Source organism: Diadema antillarum, unplaced genomic scaffold (assembly GCF_040938485.1).
Source record: "Diadema antillarum isolate AM-2024a unplaced genomic scaffold, OU_Dant_1.0 scf00000020, whole genome shotgun sequence".
In the NCBI taxonomy this organism is placed as follows: domain Eukaryota; kingdom Metazoa; phylum Echinodermata; class Echinoidea; order Diadematoida; family Diadematidae; genus Diadema; species Diadema antillarum.
In genome coordinates, this window is record NW_027270909.1 from 420,665 (window position 1) to 435,552 (window position 14,888).

At 36.6% G+C, this 14,888-nt stretch overlaps 1 long non-coding RNA gene across 1 annotated transcript; it reads right to left on the reverse strand.

Annotated features, from left to right (window-relative positions):
- Nucleotides 1-1,255: 1,255 nt before the first annotated feature.
- LOC139728786 (uncharacterized) lies at nt 1,256-7,172 on the reverse strand. Its single transcript, XR_011710829.1, has 3 exons — nt 7,093-7,172; nt 5,026-5,124; nt 1,256-1,338 (listed from the first exon to the last, which is right to left on the reverse strand). It is a non-coding gene; the product is annotated as an uncharacterized lncRNA (long non-coding RNA).
- Between the last annotated feature and the right edge of the window lie 7,716 nt (nt 7,173-14,888).

The following is a 14,888-nucleotide window of genomic DNA, read 5'->3' on the forward strand; positions in this document are numbered from 1 at the left end:
AAACTTTTATCAACTTGGCATATATATTACCTACTGCGAATGGGGAATGTCTTCCACATAAAATGAAAGTGGTGTAAATCTGGACAACAACAGAACATCCATAATTATATGGTTGCTATGAATGCTCCAGAAACACAAGAGAGAGTCCCTTGTGAAAGGAAAACTATTTGAATAGTTTCAGAGAATGGTGTCCTAGTTGATCTTCCACCATAATTAACCCCCTCCATGCTAGAATCTGTCCCTAGCATACAGGCACAGCACTATGGGATATATTCAACACCAAGCCTTACCAAAGACAGCAGAGTTGATATACTGGAAATCTCCCTTCCTCCAGCGAGGGTTCATGGGGGCGTCGGGACCACTGGTGATGCAGCGGAAGGTCACATTGCCCCCCTCCGTGTACTCATTGTCCGGATCCAGCTCAATGCGCAGGTTGGCATCAATGCTCACTGTAACAGGAAATATAATACGCTGGTATATAGGGGCCTAATATATAATATACATAATATATATAATATATATGATATACATAATATATATGACACATATAATATATATGATATATATCATATATATCATATATATGATATATATAACATATATAATAAATATAATATATATAGTAAATATATATTGAATAATATATAATACATAATCTTCATATGGACAGTTGTCAATAGTAGTTAAAATTTTGCTAGTGAGCTATTCCTGTTCTAAATACTTCATTTCCAACATTCCATGGCATATCATACATACCATTTCATATTTACTTCACTATTCAATAAATTATCATTTGCGTTATTGAATTACTAAAAATATACCATACTCTACAATCATATCCTTGTATTATTTGTGACAAATTGTCAAAAAGCAACAACAAAAGGGGAAAGAAATATAAGTGCACATAAGCACGTATTACAAAAAATATATACTGTACAAGTAACTCGATGAGGAGAGGCTGATTTTGCTACAAAATGCATTTATGCATATCATTATTATTTACATACATACATATTTATTTTATTTACATATTTTTATAAATATTATTAATATTTATTCATATTACATGCATTTATATATATTTATATAGAGTATACTCGGGACTTGTTGTCAACAGGTTAATACACTACTTTCTAGGTACGGATATGTTTATAGAATCTAGTAATTTTAAAGGAACCCTTTTTGTATGTTGCACATCGTATCCTGTAGATGCTATCCACCATTCTGACTCACATGTAAACTGGCACAGGTCTCCCGTGAAATCCACTTGACAGAAACACCGTCCACCCATACAGGTGCCACCATTATAGCAGGGTCGCTGGCTGTGACATCCTGGAACTATAGAGGGAGACAAACATGGTCAAACAAAATTAGCCAGTTGTCTTGCCACAACTTATGCAAAAGTTCTGTTGCATGGACATGTTGAAAAACTTTGCTCAACATAAGGCAACCACATTAAGAACACTTTTAACCAAATATTTGATGTTTGCACAGCCTGGATGAATTGCCCATCCACCACAAATTATAGGAGCCAATTTTTTTATTTTTTTATTTTTTTTCAGAGGGGGTGGGTTCCAGGGCAGTGCTGCTGGTTAGGTCAAAGGTACCCCCTCCACCCCAAGAAGGAATCTCTGGGCAGAAGCCCTCTGAACATCACAGAAAAACATTTTTTTTCACCATTTTATTGGTAGAGCCAAAAATGTGTGTGTGTATGTGTGTTAGGAGGGTGTGGGGGGGGGGGGAGGTAGTGGGTTGTAGCCCTACTGTTCCGCAGCCCCTGAATCAATCACTATAGATTAATAAAAAATGACACATTAAAAGTATAATTTGTTATTTTTCTTTATTTCAAGAATCAGATTTAACTTTGAAAGGACACCTTATCCTGCAACATTAATTTTCTCCTCCCAATCCCTGTCAAACACACATTTTTTTTTTTTTGAATAGCAAAGAGAAAATTATGGAAAACAGTATATGATAAATTTCAAACAGATAGAATGGCTTTGTATGCTCTCTCTCTCTCTCTCTCTCTCTCTCTCTCTCTCTCTCTTTCCTTTGTTTCCATTTCTCCATATCTCCCTTGGCAAGGAGCCAAGATGCACAAAATTGTATGCTAGCAGCAATTTGTGAAAATCTAATGCCGGGAAAAAGGCTGTTGGCTCCAATTTGCAAAAATTTCATGCTGCGAATATTTCTGGTTTTACACTACTTCTTCATTCTCCTCCTCCACTGGATTCTTCTCTCCCTTTCTTCCCAATGACTTGTGGACCCACACTCTTCAATGATTACGTCACCAAAACAAAGACAGACAAAATACTGCTTGCTATTAAAGGTACTAGGCATTGACTTTTGGATGAGCATGACATGCATGGAAGAACAAAGAGACATATGTAAATATTTGATTTATGTGATATATAAGAATACACACATAGTGACACACAAACATGAACAGACAGACACATAGACCAGCAAGTACTCACAAACAAGGTGAATATAATAGGAGAAAGACAACATATTGACCATGCAGGCATGATAAAAAAATAATGGCTAGGATACTCTATACGCTGAATATTTCGCAAGCCTTTTATTTTCGCGAATTTTGCGAGTCAGCTGCTCTTCGCGAAATTAAAAGCACACAAAAATATTGACTCTAATCCTGATATGAATGTGACGTATGTGTACACATTTCTCCATTCAGTACAGGACTCCACGAGTGCAAATTTAACCACTCGCAAAATTGTTGGGACGTCTCGATTTGCAAAAATTTAGACTCGCGATATACTGTAAACGTGGAAATTTTCGCGGTACATTAATTTTCGCGGATTTCGCGCTACGCTCGGCTAGCGCGAATTCAAAAACGCGCGAATATATCTTCACAATTTTCTACGCACATTTTGAATGGGATGAATTGTGTGCGCTTCATCGATGATACTGCTACGTAGTACAATGTACAGGCATGTTTACGCTACTAGTACTGTGCGAGGAGACGATACCCTAGATTGCTGTGTACTGTAGCATGCATGTGTGCACCGCACGCATCGATGCTACAGTCCCCCGTGACTACGGTACTAGAGTCACAGCTGTACTACGTATTTGAGTGCTTGTACTCGCATTCGAGCCGCTCGCTACGTCGCTTGTCGTACGCTGGCATAGCAAGCTATGTAGCAGAGGCTTTGGATGAAAGCAGTTAATGTGTACTACAGTAAAGTAACCTGCTGCGGAGCGCGAATTTAAGAACCCGTGAATACGTTTTCGAGCCGCTCAGCGCGAAAAATTAATCGCGCGAAAATATTGACGTTTACAGTATATGGCGTATACAGTAATTCATTCTTCTCTGTGATCCAAAAATCGTTGATCGTATTGTTAACTTCTTACCAACTTCTGTCAACACACATGAATAAAAAATATGTCGAAGCACTGCTCCATTTCTAGGTCTGGAACCAAGGAGATTTCTTTCTTGGATTTTATATCATCCTGAAATGGATCTAGATGCATACTCCTTTGAGGTTTTTGATCAGTATAGTGTAATCTTTGTCGGGTTGTCTAAGGATCATACAGTGTCCTTATCCAAGAAAGAATCTACAAAGTGGTCTGGAAAACAGGCTAACTTTCAGAGAAGAATGCCAAACGGCAAGTGGGCAGGGTGGAAATTATTGTGTTACATTTGTATGTTAATTGTGAACTAAACGCAATGAAAATAGAGCCAAATATACTAATCAGGATGAAGAAACAAACTCCAGAAACAAAAGGAAGAGATAATGTAGAAGTCTGAAGATACATGGACATGCACGCTATTGTACACTAAATCTTGATGTGAATATATTGTGTATGTGGGTCTTATTACATACTTATCTCTGTGATACCGTGCATTATACAGGTAGTGGGATGAAACAGAAAATTCTTTGAACTTTTTAGTCTAACAATTTCAATTTTAAGGAATAAGATACTTCAGACTTATGTATACATACTTATACATCTTAAATGATTTGCACTGTAAATTGAGCAAAGCAATGAGAAACATACAGCTAGAAGTTATAGATTTGTAACACGCATCATTAGAAGCCCAGTACTTCCAACCATTAATGCAAGAAAATATTTTTCTTTTCTTCAACTGTTGATTGTAACAATTTTTTTACTCTGTTTTTAGCAATCACGGAAATTACTTACTATCAAGCTATACATTATATAGATGATGACTGGCGGGGGAGGGAACATACCAAATGTTCCACCCGAAGGGTTTGAAATGCTGTTGAGGGAGGTTATAAGTCCCGAGACGAAGTCGAGGGACTTGTAGCCTCCCGAAATAGCATTTCAAACCCTGAGGGTGGAACGTTTGGTACATGTTCCTGACAACAAAAGTCATCATCTGTTATATCATATGGGTAAGTCAAATACGTCAACGTCAACCACCAGCACCATGCACTCGATCGCTCGCATCGCTGCACTTGATCGCGCAGAGCCAAATTCACTGTGTGCGCGCGGTCCTAGGCCTTCTGTCATTTGTTACGTGAAAATGTTTTCCCATGGGAGAAAATTCACAAGAATGTTCGCCCTTGGGCGAACATAACGAATGTACCTCCATCACGTGACTGTGTTCAGCCAATCACTAACCGGTATTTGACTAACCCATTTAATATACATGTATAATCACTAAATGCTGGCTCAAATTCAATATAATGAAATTGAATTTGACATATACTTCTGCTCTGAGGCAATTCATTTTTTTTTGTCTCTTCAAACTGCTAAATATGCAAGTGCACATGAAAAATGTCTAAAATATAACATGTTGGCTTTTCAATACAAGGAGAGATACGATTGACAGGCATACACTGTAAGTGTGAAATTACTACTGGTGAATGGTAGCAGTGATTGTGCATGACATGAACTATTATGTATATGGTTTAAAACATGTTGCTGGGGTGCAGTGGAAGTTTGGAACACATCATGATCTATAGGGAGGCTATGCAGCTACAGGTTCGTGGCATCTACTCCCACTTGGATGAATACAGCTAAGGGAGACAATTATACCTTGCTGACTGCAATCTCGACCCATATGAGTTTCTGGACACTCGCACTGACCCCCACGGCAGACACCTCCATTCAAGCATGGGGGTGTGCAACGCGAGGCTGTTAGAGGGACAGAACATGCCCAGTAGAAAGAGAAGAGTAGAAAGCGTACATGTATAGCAAACAGACAAATAGAAGAAACAGACAAAAATATCAGAAAAAGCAAACATGGGTTAGGAGAGTTTTCTTCGAAATGTAGAATCATTAGACACTGAAAGTTAATCAACTCAACGAACACAAATCAAATCATTATTTACCTAGGAATCAAAGCAAGTCACTGCCCATTCAAATTGTATTTAGTCCTAGACTTAGGAATCTTATAAAAGTACAATCACATTTTCGTTCACAATTTAACAACTTTAAGCAACTCTAACTCCTGGAAAAAAAATGTATCAATTTGTGAGATATCTAAACTCTTTGTGTCTCTCATGAGGGAAACATAATTTGTCATTTACTAATTTCATCTTAGTAAGGAAATTTTGGCTTCAGGTCAATGGAATAAATATAAAGACATGAAGCAATCTGTGTATATGAATGGGATCAATTATGCTGCTTCAAAAACATTAAGGTGAATGACTTTCTTATTTTGCAGACAATTTTGATCAAACCTTTACCAGTGTTTGTTAATTTTACTCTTATTGCAGCAAATCAAACATGAAGGAGTGTTCTTCATGTGAATTTGGTGCAGCTTTTGCTCATGGAGTGCATCTTGTGAAAGGATAGTTTAACATTCCTTCTTGGGTTCTATTGGCGTGATGCTTCAGATTAGATTCCCCAATGCAGGGACATTTGAATGGGCAGATGTTAATGAAAAACCAAGCACATACATGTTATGATTAATGAACCAGAGGATTATGCAAGAACATCCTACATCATCCTCAGAGAAATTGCAACACAAGACAAAAGAGGACTTACACATCCAAAACAAATTGTGAAAAGAAAGCCCCACTTTGAAGACAAAGAAGTGTAGTATCATTAAGGAAAATCTAAAAGCTTATAAAAAAAGCTAGTAGACACAACACAATAAAATTTGGAATGTTACTGATACATGAAAAGCACCATTTGAAATCAGCAAACGGAATTATGTTATCAGCAACAGATAAGAACAAATGGTATCAAATTTGTAATACAAAGCATTTAGTAAAACAAGTTATTTCAAGTAAGAAACAGAGTTGTATATCTTACTGTAAATGAAGCTAGCTATATTTGAATATGAATCTGAAATTGAATATATTATTACCTTCAGAATCTTGGCCTTTAGAAGAGTAACACACACAGAGACAAATACTGGTTGTTTGAATGTACGTGACTTAACAAAGTGTCATCATGTCAAAAGATAATGGGATCAGAATGTTGACATCCCTATTCCCAGGAGGATGGTGTGTAATGAAAGTTTGCCTTAACTACAAGCAAACAAGATACAATCTTTTTCCATTTCTGCTACTCCCGTCCCCCTTATGCATTCCATTACCAGCAATAGATTTGCTCCTACAGTCTATGCATAAAGTTGAGTCACTCATAAGGCACTTTGTAAATCCTGTAGTGTCTGTATAAGCTTCACATACTCCAAGCATCACCAACAAAAGAAAGAATGACATTTCCACAAAATTGATGCTAAAACAGATGCTCCAAACAAGACATGCTCCTGTGTATGTTACACCCACATTGAGTGATAAGGACAGTATATCGCATACGATCTACAACCTTTTGCTGCTAACTATCTTATCATGTGATATTATGAATTCTTCGTGCTAATTGAGCTGAACCTGGATTAAATAACTTTTGTGCACTACATATCAAATGAAAGCAATGACAAAGTCCTGTTAACCTTGTCCGAAATAGGCACAGGAAATGGAAGAAAAGGGAATAAAAAACATGAAACAAATAAAACAAAAGATGAAAATATAGCAAGGAAAAAGAAATAAGTTATAAGAATGATGAAAAAGTAACAAATCACATTATAAAGATAAGAGAGACAGAGAAAAAAAAAAATGAAAGAAGGCAAGAGGGCGGGGGTTCAAATCTCACCCAGGGAGACGTTATAGACAGCGGCCACAGGTCCAGCGTTACAGATGTAGATTCCTGCCTGATTTGGAGTGATGCTGTCCAGGTGGAGACGGGTGGAGTTCTGCATCTCAAACTCCACATGGACACTGTCAGATCCTCCTAGGAGCAGATCAATAGGGTCAAGAGAATCGTACTCACTTGAATGCATTCCCACAACTTACTGTAAAACGAGGAATGTTCAAGGGCATTTTAATTTCGCGAGAGCCAAGATTCGCAAAATCAAAATGCACATGAAAGTTCTCATCTCCACTATATGCATTGAATGTTAGAAGCAGCTCGCGAAAATTTCACACCACGAAAATATCGTGTTTTGCAGTATATAACTTCCATAACCTTGACAAAATACTTCAGTAAGTCCCATTAATACCAGCTTCTTACAAATTGACATGATCCATATCATGTTAAATTACATTGCAAATTATCATGTTTTCATATCATGTACAAAATGATATGGTTTCTATTACCAGGTTTTGAATTCTGATTAACACCAGTAACACAACACAAGGGCGGATCCAGGAATTCCGTAAGGGGGAGGTGCCTTTGCAAAATTAAAGGGGGGGGGCACACATATGCACCCCCATTTTTTTCTTTTTTTTTCTTTTGTTCTAACCAAAAATAAAGAGGGGGCTTGCGCCAGGTGCGCCCCCCTCTGGATCCGCCACTGAAACACTCATGATGATAAGGTATCTTTTCACTACCAGCTAAGAAGCAGAGTCATAAAAAATTACATGGCATATTTTGGCAATTCTATTAATACTACAGAGAGGTCTAATCAATGCAACATCTGTACCTTGTTATGAGTTTACACTGTGGTACTCTGGACAAGGAACTAAATTTCTAACGGCAGATTTTAAGTTCAAATCAAGCTTAACATTTACATGTTTATCTTCAGACAAGATATTTATCCTGTTCAACCAGGTGTATAAAAAATCACGAGCAAAGATGGAGGTAATGACAATAGTAGGGCACTTTGGAGAAGCATTGTGAACACTGATGAGGCTATCCTGGGCAAATAAGACAGTGTCATTGTTATGATTTTTTATAATTGTTATGTATATATCCTTTTCCTTTTATCACATACAAACTCGATTTGCCAGCCGGACAAGACTATTCAGGGATTAAGTAATGACTAAGACTATGCTAGGGCTGAGTAATGTCTAAGACTACACTGGGACTAAGTAATGACAAAGACTAGGCTGGGACTAAGTAAAGATTAGGATTATACTAAGACTAAACATTGACTGAGACTAGGTTGGAACTAAGTAATGACTAAGACCCATGCTAAGACTAAGTAATGCCGAAGACCAGGCTGGGACAAGTAATGACTAAGACCCATGCTAGGACAAAAGAATATTGACTGCACTTACCTCGCCCAGCTGGGGCAATCTCTTGTCCCAGAGGCCCGGTCCACATGGGCCGTTCCAACAGGATGGGGCCTTGGACCTCACAGCGGATGTTGAATCCTTCTCCAGGTGATGGTCTCACATCCGAGCTGGGAGTGAAGACCACTTCAAAGTCATCTTCATCTGTGAGACATGATACGTTAGAGAGAAATCAGGTCAGGTGTTCTCTTATCAAGATAAAGAAATATTTCTATTAGCTTGTTTCAAGAAGTGTATTGCAAGTCCGGAGACTCTTATCTAGATAAAGAAATATTCTATTTGTTTGATTCAAGAAGCCTATTTCAAGATCAGAGACTCTTATCAAGATAAAGAAATATTTCTACTTGTTTCTTTCAAGAAGTCTATTTCAAGATACAAGACTCTTATCATGATAAAGAGAATTTCTATTTGTTTGTTTCAAGAAGCCTATTGCAAGAAATGAGACTCTTATCAAGATAAAGAAAAATCTATTTTTGTTTGCTTTAGAAGCCTATTGCAAGATCAGAGACTCTTATCTAAAGAAATTAATCATTCTATTTGTTTAATTGTTTCAAGAAGTCTCTTGCAAGATCAGAGACTCTTATCTAGATAAAGAAATATTTCTATTCGTTCGTTTCAAGAATCCCCTTGCAGGATCGGAGAGGTTTGGCTGCTCTGAAATCATCACCATCATCTTCATTACCATAGCATGAGGGACTGCCTTCATCAGATTTCCTCAGCATCACTGATCACTATGGCAACCACTGATCACAATACCGAGTATCATTAACACCTAGTGCACTGTATTTACTGATTGGCACGTCCACTGGAATGCTTTCTTTGCTGACTGGCACAGATGTCTGGAAACTAATTTCATATCCTACAATCCCTCCCCTCCCCTGTGAGAGATTCTTACATGAGTATTGGCAGTGGGATCCGGTGTACTCTGGGAGCACTGACACACCCCTTCCACACAGTCTCCTCCGTTCTGACAGGTGGGAAGGCATCTCGGAACTATGGTGGAAGTAAAAAGCACATAGTTAAAGAACAAGTCCGGTCAAAATGTGATGAGCAAACAAACACTAAAACTATTATTTTTTTCTTCTTTGTTCCATTTGCAGATTAAGTGTAACAGATTTTCTTTTCTTCAAGGAGATTCACACGACACAAGAATTGTCTTTAATGATATTTTTATCCTTTTGCAGGTTTATGTTAAGAATTATGCCTCTTACTACACATACACTGTGCAATTTGTGAATATTATGTTGCAATTTATAAAGAATTCAATTATTAAACATTTTACTGACAAAGGATTTACATAACATTCCTTCTAGTTTATGCTCTGTGAAGATGGAATAATCTTAAATGTATTAAAACAGATAGGGGAATCAAATCTTTAGTTTTCTTGGTTTGAGTGATCTACTGCTCATATTACAAGAGGATCTCTTCTGCGAACAATCAAGTTGCTAATTTGCAAGCCATAGTCACATACACTTCTTTATTAAAATTATGTGACCAGTTAACCAACATACACCGCACCGGAATAAATTCATACCTGTCATTTCAAATCCTTGTTTATTCATTGAATATCATGAATGGAACACAGTAGCAAAAGTATTCGTCAAGGAACAGACAAACCAGGACAAACACTGAACACCCAACACCGAACACCAAACACTCACTGTAGATGTTGAGAATGATAGTCTCCCTCTTTGGTTCAGCAGCACAGGTGTAGATTCCTGTGTCGTCCTCCGTGATATCTTGGATGACCAGTCTGGACTTGGTCAGCGAGACCCGCTGGACCAGCAGACCGGCTATGTTCACATCTACACCAGATACAACGGGGTAACATAATGACACCGATTAATACACAAGAATACACAGAGACAGAACACTATACATGACATAATGACACCGATTAATACACAAGAATACACAGAGACAGAACACTATACATAACATAATGACACCGATTAATACACAAGAATACACAGAGACAGAACACTATACATAACATAATGACACCGATTAATACACAAGAATACACAGAGACAGAACACTATACATCACTGTTGATGCTCACTGCAAACTCATTTGTAATGGACACACAACAATTTGGCTCAAGATTTGATAGCCAAAACTTGCAAAAATAAACATGAACTTCATAAAACTGATTTATGATATTGTTTGCAAACCACCGCAAACAAACTTGTATCTTTTAGCAATAAACCATAACATCAATCTCAATATGACCTGATGTGTACTTTCTGAATTATTCAAGATTAAAAGTGTGCCATTCTTTAAACACCTAGGGGTATTTAAGTTTGGACAGAAGATGGTTACCAAAGTGAGATGCATATAAATGGCAATGTTAATTCACTGGTACAATATGCAAATAAGTGGCAAGCACTGAATATCAGGTATAGACGGGTATTCCAGAAACTGCAAACGTAGATCCTGAATAACAAGCATGGGTCACCGCAAATTATTGTTTAATTATATACCACCTCACAATCACAGAAATGTCAACAAATGCGACAATAAAACTTGCAAACCAAATGTTAATAAAGTATAAAAGTTGTACTCATCGCAACTTAAGTCATCAAAACCGTCATGATTAACACCACAAGAGAGTGTGAAGTAAATACTTAGATGATATATGACTGGTTAAATATTAATGTTACGTTACAGTTACATAAGACAAAAATGTGTTTTGTAAGTGTTCTCCAGTTTCACATAAAGTACAGGTAATTAGTTGACGTGGAATTCTGTTAATAACACCAACAAAATAATACTGAAAAAAAAAAAGAAACCCCACACAAATCCTTCACTAGTTTGAGACTTTTATGATGAACATTTAAACACTCATGCTTAACATGTGGGACCTAAATATTTCTTTGTTGACACTTAGGAAAGGATAAACACCTGGAAATTTATCCATGAAGTACAGATTAGGATTGGCTTCAATTTGTAAATGGTTAACTATCAACTAATGTTCTGTAACCCAAGTAAATTAATGGTGTTTGATTTGATGTTGATTAAATATTGAAACAAATACATATCTTTTGAGCTCAAACCTGATCTCAAATTTACCTTGCATCTCACGAAATTAATGAAAAAAAATTGTCGAGGTTGGATAGGCCCTACTGATTGATTATTGACAGATTAACGAATAAATTGAGCATGATTTCTATCTGGATTTTTATAGCATACCCCATAAAATATCTCAAGTTATGCAAAATTGTATCCTAATTGAGTTCACATCAATATGTACATGACACTGTGAAACACGTGTCTCTGCTACTTTGTCTAAAAAAAAAATCCTTCCAATTAAATTCTCAATAGACTTCTAAGATTCAATAGAACAAATAACTGTAGACCTTAGGATCAACTCACTGAATTGACAATATCTGCATGCTCATGCATAATTGTACATATGTGACCCTGCACCTCAAAACAAACAAAAAGTCGCCAGACATGAATTTCTAGTTAAGGCCATATTCTGGAAGAGCAGACTTTGAGCTTTAAAATGATGTATAACTCAAATCAAATGGACTCTCCTAACCTATCTAAATATTGGAAAGAAAGCACAAACTCAGGAAAAGTGTGAACTGAGAAAAGAGGCTCTGAAGTACAGTGTCTATTCAAGCGCTCAATCTTTACCAAACCGTGCTGGCTGTGCGATGAATGGGACAAAAAACAGGAAGTTAACCACCAGAGTAACAACAATAAAGGGATTATCAGATTAAACTGAAATTAAGCATGCCTCATTAACACATTCTGTCCATAATTAATGCCAACTTTCAAAGCAATAGCACTATCTTGTCAAAAGTTATCAGAGTTGAAAGTGAAGAGTGAGGACAAGGTTTTTCAGAAATGAAAAAGGGATTCTAAAGACACGCCTAATCACACTATTCTACCAAAAATGTTTGAGATAAACTGCTAAAAAAAACACACTTTCCTGCCCGATTTATGATACCAAATTTTAGCATAATGTAAAAGAAGACCCGTTCTTTCAGAAAATATGAAAAGTCAAGTTCGGCTAGGTTGACCCATTTCACTTATTTTCAGTCCTCATGCGAAATCAGTGTGTGCGACTTTATGTTCGTTTTGAGGTGCACGGTCACATATCGTACATGCAATATCTGAAAGCTTTTGATTATTTTCTGGATAATAATTCCGAATCGGCTTTTGTATGTTCACTCACACAAAAGAACAACAATTGTTTATTGAAGCTATTTGGAGTCATCTAAAATAAAATTATAAGAATTCTTAAAATTAAGCATACATGCAAATCATGTACAAGTGTATATTAAGAAGCTCAAAGCAACAAAAAGTGCATGTGCAGTGGAAGTAGATATATACCCTATTAATGCGGACAATAATATCACTCTGGTCAATCAAAAAAAAAAAAGGTTTTGTGAATTCTGAACCTGACATGGAAAAATCAGCCTGCCTCTTGCTATGAATCAAACGAGTCTGTCTTTCAAAGTAAAATTGACTTCAACACACTATTAGTACACACAACCTTTGAGAAAAAGAAGATACAGCCTTATGTAGAGAAATACTGGTTGGAAGTTTATCTCAAAGGTATATCTTTCAACTGCTTTTCTAAAAAAATTATCCATGTTGAAGTGCACAAGAATCATTGAATTATTCTGAGGGCTTTATGGGGTCTTAAGAATGTGACAAACAATTGCCTTTAAAAATAAACATGTATGAGATCCAATGACTGATAAAGTGTCAATGACAATCACAACTTTTGTGAAACCTTGCCAGTTTTGATATGAAATTCCAGCTCGGGTAGAGTTTATTTCCAAAGTTTAAAGATATTTCACAAGAAATTTTGCAGCACAAGCATGGTGTGCAACACAGAACCAGCAAGATCCTATTCAACATTGCGATGTGATTTCAAACATGCACCCTTTGGCAATGCAAGCCTCTTACACAAGTCCTTAAATATAACATAGAAATTAATTAAAAAAATCCAAGGAAATGCACACATTACTTTGGATGGAATTAAAGAACTTTGCACAAGTATATGTATCTCAGAGGTACATATACATCTACTTGTGCGACATGTAGAATTTCACAGAATATGCCAAAAGAAATGAAGTAAAAGTACATACACTGCTGGAGGGGCAAAACAGCATGCTCTTTATAGTGTGCAAGAAAGTTATTTCTATCCATACATGTATATGTACAAATAATATGTGCCATAATTATATCAATTTAATACCACATTGTCAAAATTAACACACAAACACGTAAACACAATAATATAAACCCTGTATGCACATGAACCTGACAAGGATGTCTGTAACAGTCAGTAGTCAACAGCATTAATAGCTTCGCATCACATGCCACAATATGTTAACAGAAATAAAAACTGAACTATTAGCTGGGATTAAGAAACAAAACACAACAAATATATACAAACAAACAAATACGAAATGGACGAACACCATCTCAACCTGGGGGGTGTTTCATAAAGCTGTTCGTAAAGTTACGAACAACTTACGAGCGACTGGTGATCAGTTCTTGTGCTGAATTATGGAAATTCTGATAAGTATAGCACAACAGAACTGATCACCAGTCGCTCGTAAGTCGTTCGTAACTTTACGAACAGCTTTATGAAACAGGGCCCGGGAATATTGCAAAGCGCATTTTCAATGCAAGCTTGTGCACAAGTATGAAATATACATTGGAAAGAAAATGTACCAGTTACACATGTTAAATAATTTCACTTGACTCTGTTGCAAAGAACAATTGTTCTTGTTACCTGAGAATGAGAATTCTTCCACAAAGGGGTCTTCTACAGGATTGTATGATGGAAGGAGAAATAAGATGGAGCAGAGAGATGGTAAAAACATCATGAAAAAGGCATGGGTGGGACTAAGGAAATCTGGACTACAAAATGGCAGGAGAACATGAAAGGTTTGCACATGTAATGAGCTTCACTGTCTACATGTCATCTTTGATAATCATGAATATGCATGAAGCAGTTTGATGAATAATTTCTGATATGCCAATGTTAGCCTTATATCTGCATTTTACATTTGCAATGGAAAATCTATCTAAATGATATGCAATTGTACAAAGAGTAATTTAGCAATTTGATTGAAGGCTAAACTGATTCAAAACAAAATACTAAATGACATACAGACTGTCAAATTTATCTTTCAGGGTCTTGGTTGTATGAAATGTATGTTTGAAGTTATTTTACAATCACACACACACTGCTCATAGAGCATTTCATATTATCAAGTGTAAAACTAAAATCTGTGTGATTGTATAGTATTGTCTCTAAAAATGAGTAAGATCCACAAATACACCTTGATACCTAACTGAGCATCTTTAAAAAATTGGAAACAGCAGACATGAAGATGGCACAAT